We start from the raw sequence: 13,457 nt of genomic DNA on the forward strand, positions 1-13,457 counted from the left end.
TAATTCACTCATTCTGTGTCTATAGGATCTCTGGAGGCACAGGCGTGCACAACACAGGACATGCACAGCTCTGTCATGGCAGTGAAATGGAGGCCAGGGTACAGGTTAAGAGCGTTGCCTTGGATCATTCTTCGGATCATAGTCATCAAGGTCATGACTACCAAGGTTTTCAAGCTTCCATGGAGCAGCATCCTCCTGAGAATCAGAGAGGTGGTGCATGGAAGGCATCGGGTTCCCTTCTCCCAGCTGTACGTGGCCGGTCTGCTCTACATACTTTTTTGTGAAGGGTATTTGGACTTGCTCCCTTTTGTCGTGCCGGAATGGATCGCTTTCAAGGACATAGTCTTAGGGGTCATCACTAGTATCGTCCTTAGGTTGTCGTGGAGATGCACCCTGAGAGCAGGACAAAAGGTGAGCCTTGCATTTAGCAAGTTGATCAACAGCCATCTGGACCACGACCGGCCCCTCAACACAGAGAAGCACCGCCACGACCTGCCCCTCAACACAGAGAAGCACCAGCAGGACACCCTGAAGAAGCTCCTCCAAAAACAAGAGAAGGCCCTGGACGTTCAGGTGAGCCAGCTGTATCTTAACCTCACTTTGGGAGATTCTTGTCTTTTCATTTCAATATTTTGAACCTTATAACAATGAATTGTGGCGTCCGTGGTCCTGCGACAGAGCTGCGTCCGTCGCCTCATGGGCAGGAGGAGGCGGGAGAAGCGCCTCAGGAAGCTGGATGTTGCCAAGAGCAAGAGGATCATGCAGCTGCAGCGCAGGATCAATGAGCAGGTGAGCGCTGTGGCTGTGAATATGGATGTTTATTAGGAGCTAAGTTAACATATTTGTACCCAAGCTGAATCTTGATTTGAGAGGTAGAGAGGTAAAAAAAAATAAAAAAATAAAAAAAAACATAATGAAATGATATTAACCGCCAAGAAATTGTCAAAGTTAAACTGATCCCCCACTTACTCAACAGAGCACGATGACAGGAAATATTACAAACCTTTTTTTTTAAACTACAACACTACAACAGTACAATCCTACCACCAAGTAAAGAAAGCACCACAATCACTAGCCTACTTAAAACAGCCTACTAGGGGCCTACCTAAATGAACTAGCCTACTATTGGTGCATTCAAGACAACTCAGGACTCAGGAACTCCAACTTGTGAAAAAAACGAATTGAACGCTCATCCAACTCAGGATAACAAATCGGGAACTTGGTATTATTTTGAGCCCCGAGTTGACGACACAACATGGCGGCATAGTTTCAGTTTATTTTTTTACGGGGACAATGCACACCAATCAATAATTTTAGGAACATTTTAGTAAATGAGCACTCATAGTAAATGTGCCAGTGTTAGCTGAGTAGCTAGTATATATAACGTTGACTATAAGAATTTAATTAATTAATAAATTTTACATGTAATTTGATGTCTGATTGTGCAATATATGTTTGTATTCTATATATGTCTCTCTGATTATAGCAATATGTGGACTTTAACAGCTATTTTACTGGTGAAATTAGTTAGCCAGCTGTTTTGCTGGCTAACATAACGTAGCTAACGTTTGCTAGCTCAGAGCTTGCTAGATTCGTTACTTACTTTTTTCTCCCGCGTTAAAATCGTCATGAATGCAATGACGTCGGGGGTCGGGATTCCCAACTTGGGAATTCCTGAGTCCTGCATTGTCTTGAACGCACCATATGTCCTGTCACACAGCGCGTCACACAAGTCTTTTATCCTGCCTTTACATCCCCTGTGATACTTAGCTTGAAGTAGGCTAGTATGTCCCATTCGTATGCATACTCCATTCAAAGTACATAGCAGCTGTAATACGTACTAACAGTAAAAAGAAGTATGCGATTTGGAACAAAGCCAGGGAGTTTTGCTGTGTCACATGGAAAGCTTGTGTGTCTTCCCACAGTATAAGGAGAACAGAGCGCTCAGTGAGAGGCTGCGAGGCCTGGAGAGAGAACTAAAAATATAATAGGCGCCTAAGAGGGAGGATGGTGGTACTACTGTATCTCTTGAAGAAGTGAGTTTTGAGCCTGCGGCAAAAGATGGGCAGCGACTCTGCTGTCCTGATGTCAGTGGGCAGTTCATTACATCACTGCAGGGCCAGGACAGTTAAGAGCCGTGACCGTGTCGAACGACCGCTGGAGCCTCGGAGTGAGAAGGCAACCACTCACCCCAAGGTAACACAGCATAGTGGTTGGGAGAGAGTGTAGGGTTTGACTATGGCCTGGAGGTAGGAGAGAGCTGTTTAATTCATTGCCCTATTGGATAGTCCCAGAGTCTGGATGCAAGCTGCTACAAGGAGCCAGTGTAGAGAACAGAGAAGGGAAGTTTGTGGGAGAACTTGGGTGGTTGAACACCAGGCGAGCAGCAGCTTTCTGGACAAGTTCCAGGGGTTTAATGGCCGAGGCAGGGCTGCCCCAGCAAGGAGGGAGTTGCACTAGTCCAAACGCGAGATGACAAGGGCCTAGATGAGCACCTCGGTACATGCATTTTCCCTTTACTACTCCTTTAATATGGTGATAGTATACATCTTATAGTAGAAGAATGAGGAAAAAACAAAAAATTGATGAGTGGAAGAAAAAATGCTATTTTGTAGTGTCTCCACTTAAGTTTTTTGTAAAGCCTAGTTTTTATTTTTATTTCAGTCAAAAAGTAAAAAAGAATTAATCGTTTTAAAACTAAAAGTTTATATATTCTCACACCTAGTTTTCATTTTTTCGTTAGTTTTTGTTAACTATAATAACCTTGATCCAGGCCCTTCTCATCTCCCGCCTGGATTACTGCAACTCCCTCCTTGCTGGGGCCATGGCGTTAGCCATTAAACCCATGGAATTTGTCCAGAAAGCTGCTCTGTGCCTGGACTTCAACCACCCCAAGTTTTTTCACACAACCTCCCTTCTCCGTTCTCTACACTGACTCCTTGTAGCAGCTTACATCCAGTTTAAAACTCTGGTACTAGCCTGCTGGGCAATGAAAGGAACAGCTCCCTCCTACCTCCAGGCCATGATCAAACCCTACACTCCCGCCTGACCACTACACTCTGCTACCTCGGGAGGACTGGTTGACCCGTCACTGCGAGGCCCCTGTAGTCAAATGACGCGGTCACGGCTCTTCTCTGTCCAGGCCCCACAGTGGTGGAATGAACTACCCACTGACGTCAGGACAGTAGAGTCGCAGCCCATCTTTCGCTGCAGGCTCAAAACAGACCTCTTCAAGAGGTACAGTACTACCAGGAGTATGACTGTACCAAGCACCTATTCTATTTTTAGTTTGCTAATCTTCACTTTGCCTTCAGCACCAGATTATGCTCTTAGTCACTTGTTTTAGAAAGGTGATGCACTTGTGAGTTCTGGCAACTACTTTAAATGCAATTATTGTAAGTATCTTTGGATAAGTGTCAGCTAAATGACTGTAATATATTGTAATGTAGCTAGCTAGCTAGGTTTTAAGTGGATTAATTGGAAGGCTACAACATATTGACATCATGTTCATACAAATCAAAACATTCACTGATTTTGTGTTTTGTGGATGGGTGTATTGCTGTTTTGAAATAAATCATTTTCATCTGGATATGTTTCACTAATAGGATAAAGATGATCACTTAGAATAACTTTGTATTGACTGGTAATGGCTCTACACTTTCAGGATCCAAGTGGTTTCACACTATGGACGTGTGGGGGAGCATGTGGTGTACACTAAGAGAATGGTATTGACCTGAATACTTCAGGTGGTTCACATTCATTTGGAGATTTATGGGTTTTGTGTTCATATAAGAGCAGTTCAAACAGATCAGTCAATTTTGGCCTTGAACACTATAAAACGGGGGCTCATTTTAGACCTAGAACCCGGGTAACCCAGGTGAGTTGTGGCTGTGGGTGTGTATGGGGATGTTTTCTATCTGCTGGATGAACATAATATTGTCTTACCCATTAATTTCCTATAGCGGGTCATTTTACCCATTCAATTCCTATGGCGGGTCATTTTAAACCCAGAACAGCACCCTGATCAGCTTGGTCTCACACTGCAACAGATTCAGCTTCATCAAGGTGATCAATATTTCATCTGCAACATGCATTTTCAAGTTGGCCATATAGAACTGCTAAACTAAAAAAGAACTGTACATGCTGACGAAATGCATCACAGGCAGAGGTCTGTGCTCTCTGAGCGCTATTCTAGTTATTGTCATGTTTCTGTAACACTATTTAACTGGCCACCCGAAGACCTTCATCAACATGCAATGATAGCAGTCAACCACATAGTGGCGGTGTTGAACAGAGCTCAGGTAGGAGACCTCAAACTGCAAGCAGAGGATGCAGATTATCAGATTATAAACACTATGAAGAGTGAAGATGTTCTTCTGAAACACAGACCTAGGCCTGATTAATCATTTTAACTCTATTCACCTGTTCTCTTTATTATGTTGGAGATACTGTATCTATCTGTGGGTTCACTTTCAAACGAACACTTCTGAAGATGGAAACACCAGCCTCTCCATGTCCTTTTTAATCTGATGATCACCTGTTGTGACCTTAATTGACTTCTGCTTCATTCCTTTGGGTTTAGGAATGTCTCATGACATATTTTAGATATGAAGACATTTTAGGTATGAGGAACTGCTTATCTCTACATTATAGCTTATCTAATGATCATTACTTATCATATCTTACCTTAACTCCTCCCACTGCTCCTTGGACCAGTGGGTCCAGTTTGTTACATTCCTCATAGGGCTTCTGTTAGTGTGTTTTGGCTACTGTACTGTTCACATTTCTCCTTATTCCACGGGATTAAACATTGATATTCGTAAATAAATACATTGAGTGTTCCATAAAGTACGTTTTTAACATATGGATGGAGTTAATGTTTAACATTTTGTGCTAGTGCCTATTGTACTGTAAGTGGGGTACTGGGGTGCTGAGAAAATGTATTTGGTCCAGCATTAAGCTACTACAGTAGATAGGCCGTGTATCATACCAAAATATAAACTACACACATGTAGGAAGACAAAATACCAATATTATTTGGTCACTTTAGGTGGTACCGAATCTGGATAGGCCCCTGGACTAAATGGTTAGTTTGTAAACTGCCTGATCAGCCTTTTCTATCCATTTTGCATCTTTCAGAATGGCATATTATGCAAATTAATTGATTACTACTTCTAGCTACTTTTGGGAGAACCAACAGCTACTTCCCTTACAGAGGAGCTGGCAACACTGCACTTAGCACCCCGATATCAGTCAGTCTTTCATTGTTCATGGTGTTGCGCACTGAAATGTATCGATTTCAGTGCAGAAAAGTTGGCATCAGCTGTGTTAGAGATAGGGCCATGGCAGGGTCTTGAAGACAACTTGTTAAGGAACGTAGTGTCTGGAGTACTCGGGTATCTGTTGTGCAAGGGGGAGGAGCACAGTCAGGGATGAAAATTAACTTTTTGGCTCACCTGCCAAGGGGACTGGTAGATGAAAAAATCCGCCGGCCAAGTATATTTTTTACCGGCCAAAATAATAAATTGCCTTTTTTGTCACATTATACATCTGTTTCAGTACTTTTCATTCAGATAATAGTATTATGTTGAATACATGCTTAAGGAAGAGGCCAAAGTAAAATTTCAAATAAAGTAGTTTAATTCGATACCTAGAAACATTGCAATTCATAGAAATTCAAATATTCATTTCCATTCACTTCCACGGTGTAGAATTATCCATAACTAGCTAACCCTACACAAATATGATATATAAATGATCCAAGTCTTCACCTCATGGTCTTTATGTGTTTATGAACAAAATACATATACTGTAACATATTCACAGCCTGTCATCATGTAAAGTTAAACCTGAGCTTTGGTTTGGTTATACCAAAACTGATTTATTACTAGCTAAAGACAACTGTTATGACAACATTACAGCACCTTATCTCTGCCTCAGCAAACGTTTACGAGACCTAACGTTATAGCTAATACGTACAGCTCTGACTAGCTGCACCACCAGCACTAACATTACAGTTTACAGGCATTTAGTAGGACGCAAACTAAACTATTATCATTGATACAACTTCTACAGAAAAATAATTGTCGGTCAACATATTGTATTCCCTAGTGTTCAATAACTTCAATCTTACTTCTGCTTAATCAAAATCCCCGCTGTTGTCGATGCTCGATGTGCTGTGAGCTGCTGAGCTCGCGAGGCCCTCGCTGGGTCACAGAGGGAGGGAGGGAGGGGGGGAAGTAGGCTACTGAACATTGTTGAGGGAGGGAGGGGGGAAGTAGGCTACTGTACATTGTTGAGGGAGGGAGGGGGGAAGTAGGCTACTGTACATTGTTGAGGGAGGGAGGGGGGAAGTAGGCTACTGTACATTGTTGATTGGATAGCTTGCTGAACGCAGCTGTCAACCAGGCCTTAATTCCCAACCGTTTTGCTTTCGCAAGTTGTGAATGGTAATTAAAAAACTACAGTTTTCACTCTGTATTATTTTTGGTAGGGACAATTCGTGTTTCCGTGGCTTTGGTATGGACATGTCCATAGCGTCCATACCTAAAACTACGCCTATGGCTGTCAAGGAGGAACCAGTACCGTCTTCAGAGTTGATAAGCTACATGACAAGCGATCAAAGACATCCCTTCTGAGAAACAGTGGCTTGGTATGCTATGGAAGCCCAGAGACAGGATGTACACATCTACTGTAGGTGTTGACTGTAGAAGCGCGCGTCCTCTGAGGTAAATGTGAACGATTTTCTGTGCGCGAGTAGCCTCGCGTCACCAGTCTCTCCTAGTGCGCGAGGCTCCGCAACAGTCATGTGACTGAAAACTTTATTTGGTGCAGCGGGGGAGCAACACACAACAAACAGAACGCCGGTCTATGGCATGGATGTGGCGACATCGCACGCATACTTTATTACATGACTCTATTGGTACAAACATTTACCCGCCAGCGTGGCAGATAGCCTCCGAAATTTAGTCGCCAAATGGAAATTTTACCCGCCATTGGCGGGTGTTAATTTTCAGCCCTGAGCACAGTGTTTGACTAATACAAAGGAATATGAGCTGGAGAACAGATGAGCTCTGCGTAGCACAGGAGCGGACGATGGGCTTTCTGCTGCCATTCCTGCTTGCTCTGCTAGCCTTCCTCCTTGGAAGACTCTATCTCCTGGGGACCTTCCGTCAGAGGCGTCCCGGGGAACCCCCCTTAGATAAGGGACCCATTCCTTGGCTGGGCCATGTCCTGGAGTTTCGCAGGGATACTGCAAAGTTCCTGGAGAGAATGAAAAGGAAACATGGGGATATTTTCACAGTGCTGCTGGGGGGCTTTTATTTCACATTCGTCACAGATCCAAGCTGGCCTACGGGGTGCTGCTGCCGTCGGAGAAGATGGAGGTGGAACGTCTGAAGAGGCTGTTCTGGAACACGCTGTCGGTCCATAAGATCAGCACCAAAGACAACGTCAGCGGCTGGGTATGCGATCAGCAGGAGATTAGGGAGGAGCACGGCATGCAGGAGTTCATGCAAGACAGGTACATGTTCCTGCTTCTGTGGGCGTCCCAGGGTAACACGGGGCCGTCAGCCTTCTGGCTGCTCCTCTATCTCATGAAGCACCCCGACGCCATGAGGGCGGTCCGGGCGGAGGTGGAAGACGTGCTGAAGGAGGCCGGGCAGGAAGTGAGGCGTGGTGGGCCGCTCATCGACCTGACCCGGGACATGCTGCAGAAGACGCCCGTCATGGACAGCGCCGTGGAGGAGACCTTGCGTTTGACCGCCGCCCCCGTCCTCACCAGGGCCGTGCTCCAGGACATGAGCCTCAAGATGGCCGACGGACAAGAGTACCACCTCAGGGGGGGCGACAGGGTGGCCCTCTTCCCCTACACCGCAGTTCAGGTGGACCCAGACATCCACCCCGATCCGCTCACGTTCAAATACGACCGTTTCCTCACACCAGACGGGGGCAAGAAAAATGATTTCTAAAAGGAGAAGAAGCTGAAGTACTACAACATGCCGTGGGGGGCGGGAATCAGCATGTGCCCTGGTCGTTTCTTCGCCACCAATGAGCTGAAGCAGCTTGTTTTCCTCATGCTCACGTACTTTGACTTTGAGTCAGGGCTGGACTGGGACAAAAAATCGGCCCTGGCATTTTTGGCCCAGACCGGCCCAACACAATCGGCCGGACACCACCCACCAGTACGAAATCCTTGCGGCCCCATTAAATATGCAATACCACCGTACTATTTCCCCAAACCACAACAAAGATGAGTAAGTTCCGTGGACAAGTGTACCAGTGCAAATGGACGAGTGTACTCACTCACTCTTGACTCCCTGGTGGTCAGACGTGGCCGTGGAGTACACCATCTCCATACTCAAGTAAGTTACAGTAGAAGTACATTGTCAAAGAAAAAGCTCTGATAGAAGTCAAAGTATAATTTCAAATTATTTATTAAATTATTATTATTATTATTCAAATGTTAGTATAGAAATATATGTACAAAGTATACAAGTAACTCAAAATGTTGCCTGTGAACTCCACTGGGCTGAAAAGATCTCCTCAAACAAGGCAACCTTTAAAAGAGTGAGAGGGAGAGACAAAGAGAGAAAGGTGAGAATGATAATTGATGGAGTTAAATGATCACAGTACTGGTCCAGTATCTTCAATTGAGAACAATGTAGAGAGATAGTTGCATGTATTTGATACTTACTTAGTAATAAAGGCTGCATGGCCTTCTGGATACCCTCAACAATAATGGCATCTCCTGAGAGATAGAGAGAGAAAGAGAGAGATAGAGAGAGAGAGGGGGGGAGAGAGAGAGAGAGGGAGAGTTGAGACATGATCAATGATAAGTCATACATGATTAAATGACAGATTCAGATGATCAGAGTTGCATGAATTGTATACGTACTTACTGGAAAAAGGCTGAATGGACCTCTGAATACCCTCATCAACAATGGCATCCTGAGTGAGAAAGAGGGAGGAAGAGAGATGAGACACGATAAGTGAGATAAACTATAGATTCAGATATTAACAATATCTTCTAGAAAATGTAAGCAGTTGCATAAATTGTAAACTCACTACTTACATAAAAAAGGATGCCTGTGAAGTCCACTCCAGTTAAAAGCAAAGTGCTTCTTTTCAAACAAATGAGGGCAACCTTTGATAGAGAGAGAGGGAGAAAAGGGGAGACAGAGAGAAAGGTGAGACTGAGACATTATAATTGATTGAGTTGATCACAGTACTGGTAATTACATGATCATAATACCTTTATCTTTACTGGAAAAGGCTGCATGACCCTCTGGATACCCTCAACAATAATATCCTGACAGAGAGAGAGGGGGGGGGGAGTGAGAGAGAGATGAGACATGATCAATGATCATTTTTAAATTATAAATGATTAAATGACAGATTCTAGAAAATATAAAAACATAGTTGCATGTATTGTATACTTACTTAGTGGAAAAGGCTGCATGGCCCTCTGAATACCCTCATCAACAATGGACAATGAACCACACAAGTTAGGGCCGGGCATCCTTTGAGAGACAGGGGAGGGGGGGTAATAATGAGTCACATGATCACACTATCTTCAGTCTAAAAAGCTGCTACATTATTATGAATAATTTTATAATAATAACAACAATTTCATATCAACTTACTATAAGTTTCCTCAGTAGCTCACTCTTCTCTGACACTTTGTCAATGACAGTGTCTGTGTCCAAAGCAACAAGAACGTCTTTTTCAGTGGCCATCAACATGAAGGCTTCCAATTTGCTGGCAGACAGGCTGCTCCTCAGTCTGCTTTTGATATATTTCAGTGTTGAGAATGACTTTTTTAACCTAGCCCCTTAGTAACAGTCCTGAAAGGAGCTAGGCTTACCAGTCAACTGGCTGGTAAATTATCCATTACCAATAGATTTTTAGCAGCTAGCCATTGGCTAGTAAATGGCTAGGGTTAATTTTGGACCATGGCCACACACAGCTAACGTTAGCCTGCTCCTCTTTTTCTTCGAAGATATAACGTTAAGTAGCCCAGCAGCAGCAACACTGCTAGGCTAGGCCAGAATAGATAACGTTAGTAATAGCGCTAGTGCTAATTGCCAAGCTAACGTGCTAACGTTAGCACTACTAGTACTGACGTTATCTGGCTGGCCTAGACAAACAGTGTTAACGCTAGCTAGCTCAAACGCAGCTAGCTACGACCCGATTTGCTTGGCAGGGAGGTGGGTAGCTAGATAATGCTAGCTAGCTGTACCTAGCTAATGCTAGCTGGCGCTAGCCAGCAGATAGCCGTCACCCATATTCATATTTAGCTATAGCTTTTTTTTAGCTTTCAGCTATATTTCCTTACCGTTTCAACTACACACTCCTCCTGCTCACTCTGTCCTTCCTCGGCCCTGTCATGTCTCTGTCCCTCCTCGGCCCTGTCATGTCTCTGTCCCTCCTCGGCCCTGTCATGTCTCTGTCCCTCCTCGGCTTCCCTGTCCTGCTCTCGGCCACCATGGCCACCAGCCACCTCTCCTTCAAGTTCGTGTTCAACATGGTGTTGCTGCACAACGTCGGCTGAGGCTGTAGACGTTGAAGCAGCCCCTGGCGCAAACATATCAGTAATTTTTGCACATGTTGCAGCATCCGCCTCAAGACTTTTAATCTTTTAAACTCGTAATTTCTCTGCGCCCCCCTTGCGCTTTGGTTTACTATACTTGTCCTTATCCATCTTTCTCCATCCACTGACTTTTGGCTCTCTAACGGCCCACGCAAATGACACCTGAAACTAACAGAGGGAGGGGTGGGGCCTACATATGATTGGGCCAGCCCAGTGTCAGTATAGAAAATGGACCAATGGGCCGCTGTCCCTGCTCTATGGGCCGTTCGTTAGCCCCCAAAGATTTTTTTTTTATTTTTTTTATTTTTTTAGATCGGCCCACAATTAGGTCCGGCCCACCGGGCATTTGCCCGGTACGCCACATGGCCAGTCCAGCCCTGCTTTGAGTTAAAGAATCCAGATGAGGAGATCCCGCATATTGACATCAAGCGCTGGGGCTTTGGGTCCATGCAGCCAACTAGAGACATTCAGTTTAGGTACAGGCTCAGGTTTTAGGTTTGAAAGCACACTTAGATGTTAATCTAACCAAACTCACAGTAGTGAGTGAGTATTTAAGGGGTAATTTGTTTGAGCGCACAACATGTCCTGATGAAGACTGACAAGGTCGAAACATGTTGACTTTTTTAAATAATGTAAGCCTGAAACATTAAAGTCGCACTGAAGTGAAAAAAGCATTCTGTCCCATTTTGGTTCACATAATTGGTCATAGTGTTCACCTATTCAACGATGTATGCCAAAAAAATTACAAAATTCTACTTTTGTTGGAATCGTATATCAAAGTATATAATTTCTTACTTCCTGGAAAACGGTAGGTCATGTGCAATGACGACAACAGGTACCTTAGATTTTTGGCCAATAATCTCACGACATCCACCCGTCAATCAACGCTATCCTTCTATCGAATCTGTCTAAAATTCCTCTAAACATATGTCCCACCCTCACAGCTTGTTTGCATCGGAAATACGTCAAACTACGGAAGTTAGATGATCTCAAACGTCTGTTTCTGTGCGACTTTAGAAAGGTTGGGAACCCCTGCTCTAATCCATATTGTGACACTGTTCGACAGTGTATAGCAGGCCACCATGGAAATGGAGACAAGTTAAATCTGGTGTTGTGATCTGAGGTTGTTTGTGGTTGTTTTTGGCACACAATACATTTCACACTACATCTACCATGTCATGAAAATGACATTTTTTAAATCATGAACATTAGAGATTTATTGAGCAAGAATGTGCAGTGAATATGATGAGAGCATGGCTGGCTTCAGATAGCTATAAGTAAAAAATGATAAATGTCGCAGCTTATTTACACTGTAGCCATCCTGGATGAACATATTAGTAGGCCTACATACTGTGATGGGAATGAGTTGTGGGACTCTGGACTGAGCATGGATTCACTGATTGACTGAATTGAACACAGGTGGGACCGATTGAGATGTAAGCAGACAACAGGCTGGACAAAATAAGAGATGTAAACAAAATGAAGAAACAGTAACGGCTACAAATAAATACATAAATAAGTTTTAAAAAATCATGTCACAGCCCAATGCCTGAGTATGTACTGTACATGTATTAGCATTTTTATTCTGCATCCCCCCTGGGCTTGAACTCTTGTTGAGTTACCTGCCATGTGAGAAGCCATAGATGGTTTCATACTGACTTAAGCAATCACAAGGGCTGCATGTAACTGTCACAGGTGCATTGAGGTTTCAGCAGTTTTCACAAAACCAAAGAATAAACAATAAAACCACGGTATACACTCGACAAGTGAAGAAGAAAAGACAGAGCTTCTAAACTTACAGACTTACAAGATGGCACCGGAAACACCAGGGACTATGCACAGCTACAGCAAATGGAACAGACAAAGAACAAGATGGGAGTTACTGTACATGTAGGCTAGAAATACTGTACACATACTAACGAGGCAGATGGAAACCAATCAAACAATCAGTGGCACAGGTCTCTCAATCAGAGCCAATTTAGCCAGTTGTAGTCCTAGGTCCGCTATTGGGGCGGGGTTGCCAACAATAACAAGTACTGTACACATGTAAACATGTTGTCCCCCACCCATTATGCATGTTCCCTTGTGGTATCAAGCCCCCTGCTTCTCATTAGGCGTTTTTATACAGAGATCCCACTTTATTGCCCTGTAGAAGACCCCTCAATTTTCCAAGTGTGTATCTCTGCAGGCCCAGAGACTTCCAGGGGGCGGGTCAACTGTCAATCAATTTCTACTTTGGCCAATCAGAGACTGACAATCGGGTCTTGTCAATCAAAAACTCATTTCGCCTGAAACGGTTGTCAATCACTTTTTAATTTGGCGAATTGCCTTTCTCTTAGGAGAAGGGGCATGGTGGAAATGACGCTAGCTAGTTAGATAGCTGTCTACATTGACTTTGTTTGCTAGCTTGCTAGTTACGTAGGCCTAATGCAATTTGTTATGGAGTTAGATTGACTGGATTACATGACTGTGTGTGAGAGAGATTATATTTTTAATGCAAATCATGAAGCTTGAAAGACGTAATCCATCAACCTCCCTGATAAAAGCCTTACCAAGACTCCCCTTGGTATTCTCTTAGTAGGCCTATGATCAATGTAATGGCTTGTGGGTAGAGGCTAGCAATGGTCTACACTAGCCCAGGGGCAGGGGAGCATCACTAGCCTACTGATCCATAGCCAGGACTGGGATGCCCTCAGTGGAGGTCCCAAGTCAGTCTTCCAGTCATTCAGCCAGCCTGTCAGTAGATGTGCTCTACTTGTATTGATTTGTTCATACACTAGTATTCCAGCACGGGTTATGTTCTTGAATGCTTCTGGTGACTAGCAGTTCTCTTAGCAACCTAATTTAATCCCTATCACTGTTTTCA

The 13,457-nt window shown here is 43.9% G+C and overlaps 1 pseudogene across 1 annotated transcript; it reads left to right on the top strand.

Moving 5' to 3' along the window:
• The first annotated feature begins 386 nt into the window (after window positions 1-386).
• On the top strand, window positions 387-11,086 carry LOC311324705 (7-alpha-hydroxycholest-4-en-3-one 12-alpha-hydroxylase-like; annotated as a pseudogene). The gene is made up of 4 exons: window positions 387-411; window positions 509-573; window positions 7,248-8,099; window positions 10,979-11,086. The product of its transcript is annotated as a 7-alpha-hydroxycholest-4-en-3-one 12-alpha-hydroxylase-like (transcript).
• The last annotated feature ends 2,371 nt before the right edge of the window (window positions 11,087-13,457 follow it).

The sequence above is a fragment of the Borostomias antarcticus genome (genome assembly GCF_949987555.1).
Source record: "Borostomias antarcticus genome assembly, chromosome: 1".
Taxonomy (NCBI): domain Eukaryota; kingdom Metazoa; phylum Chordata; class Actinopteri; order Stomiiformes; family Stomiidae; genus Borostomias; species Borostomias antarcticus.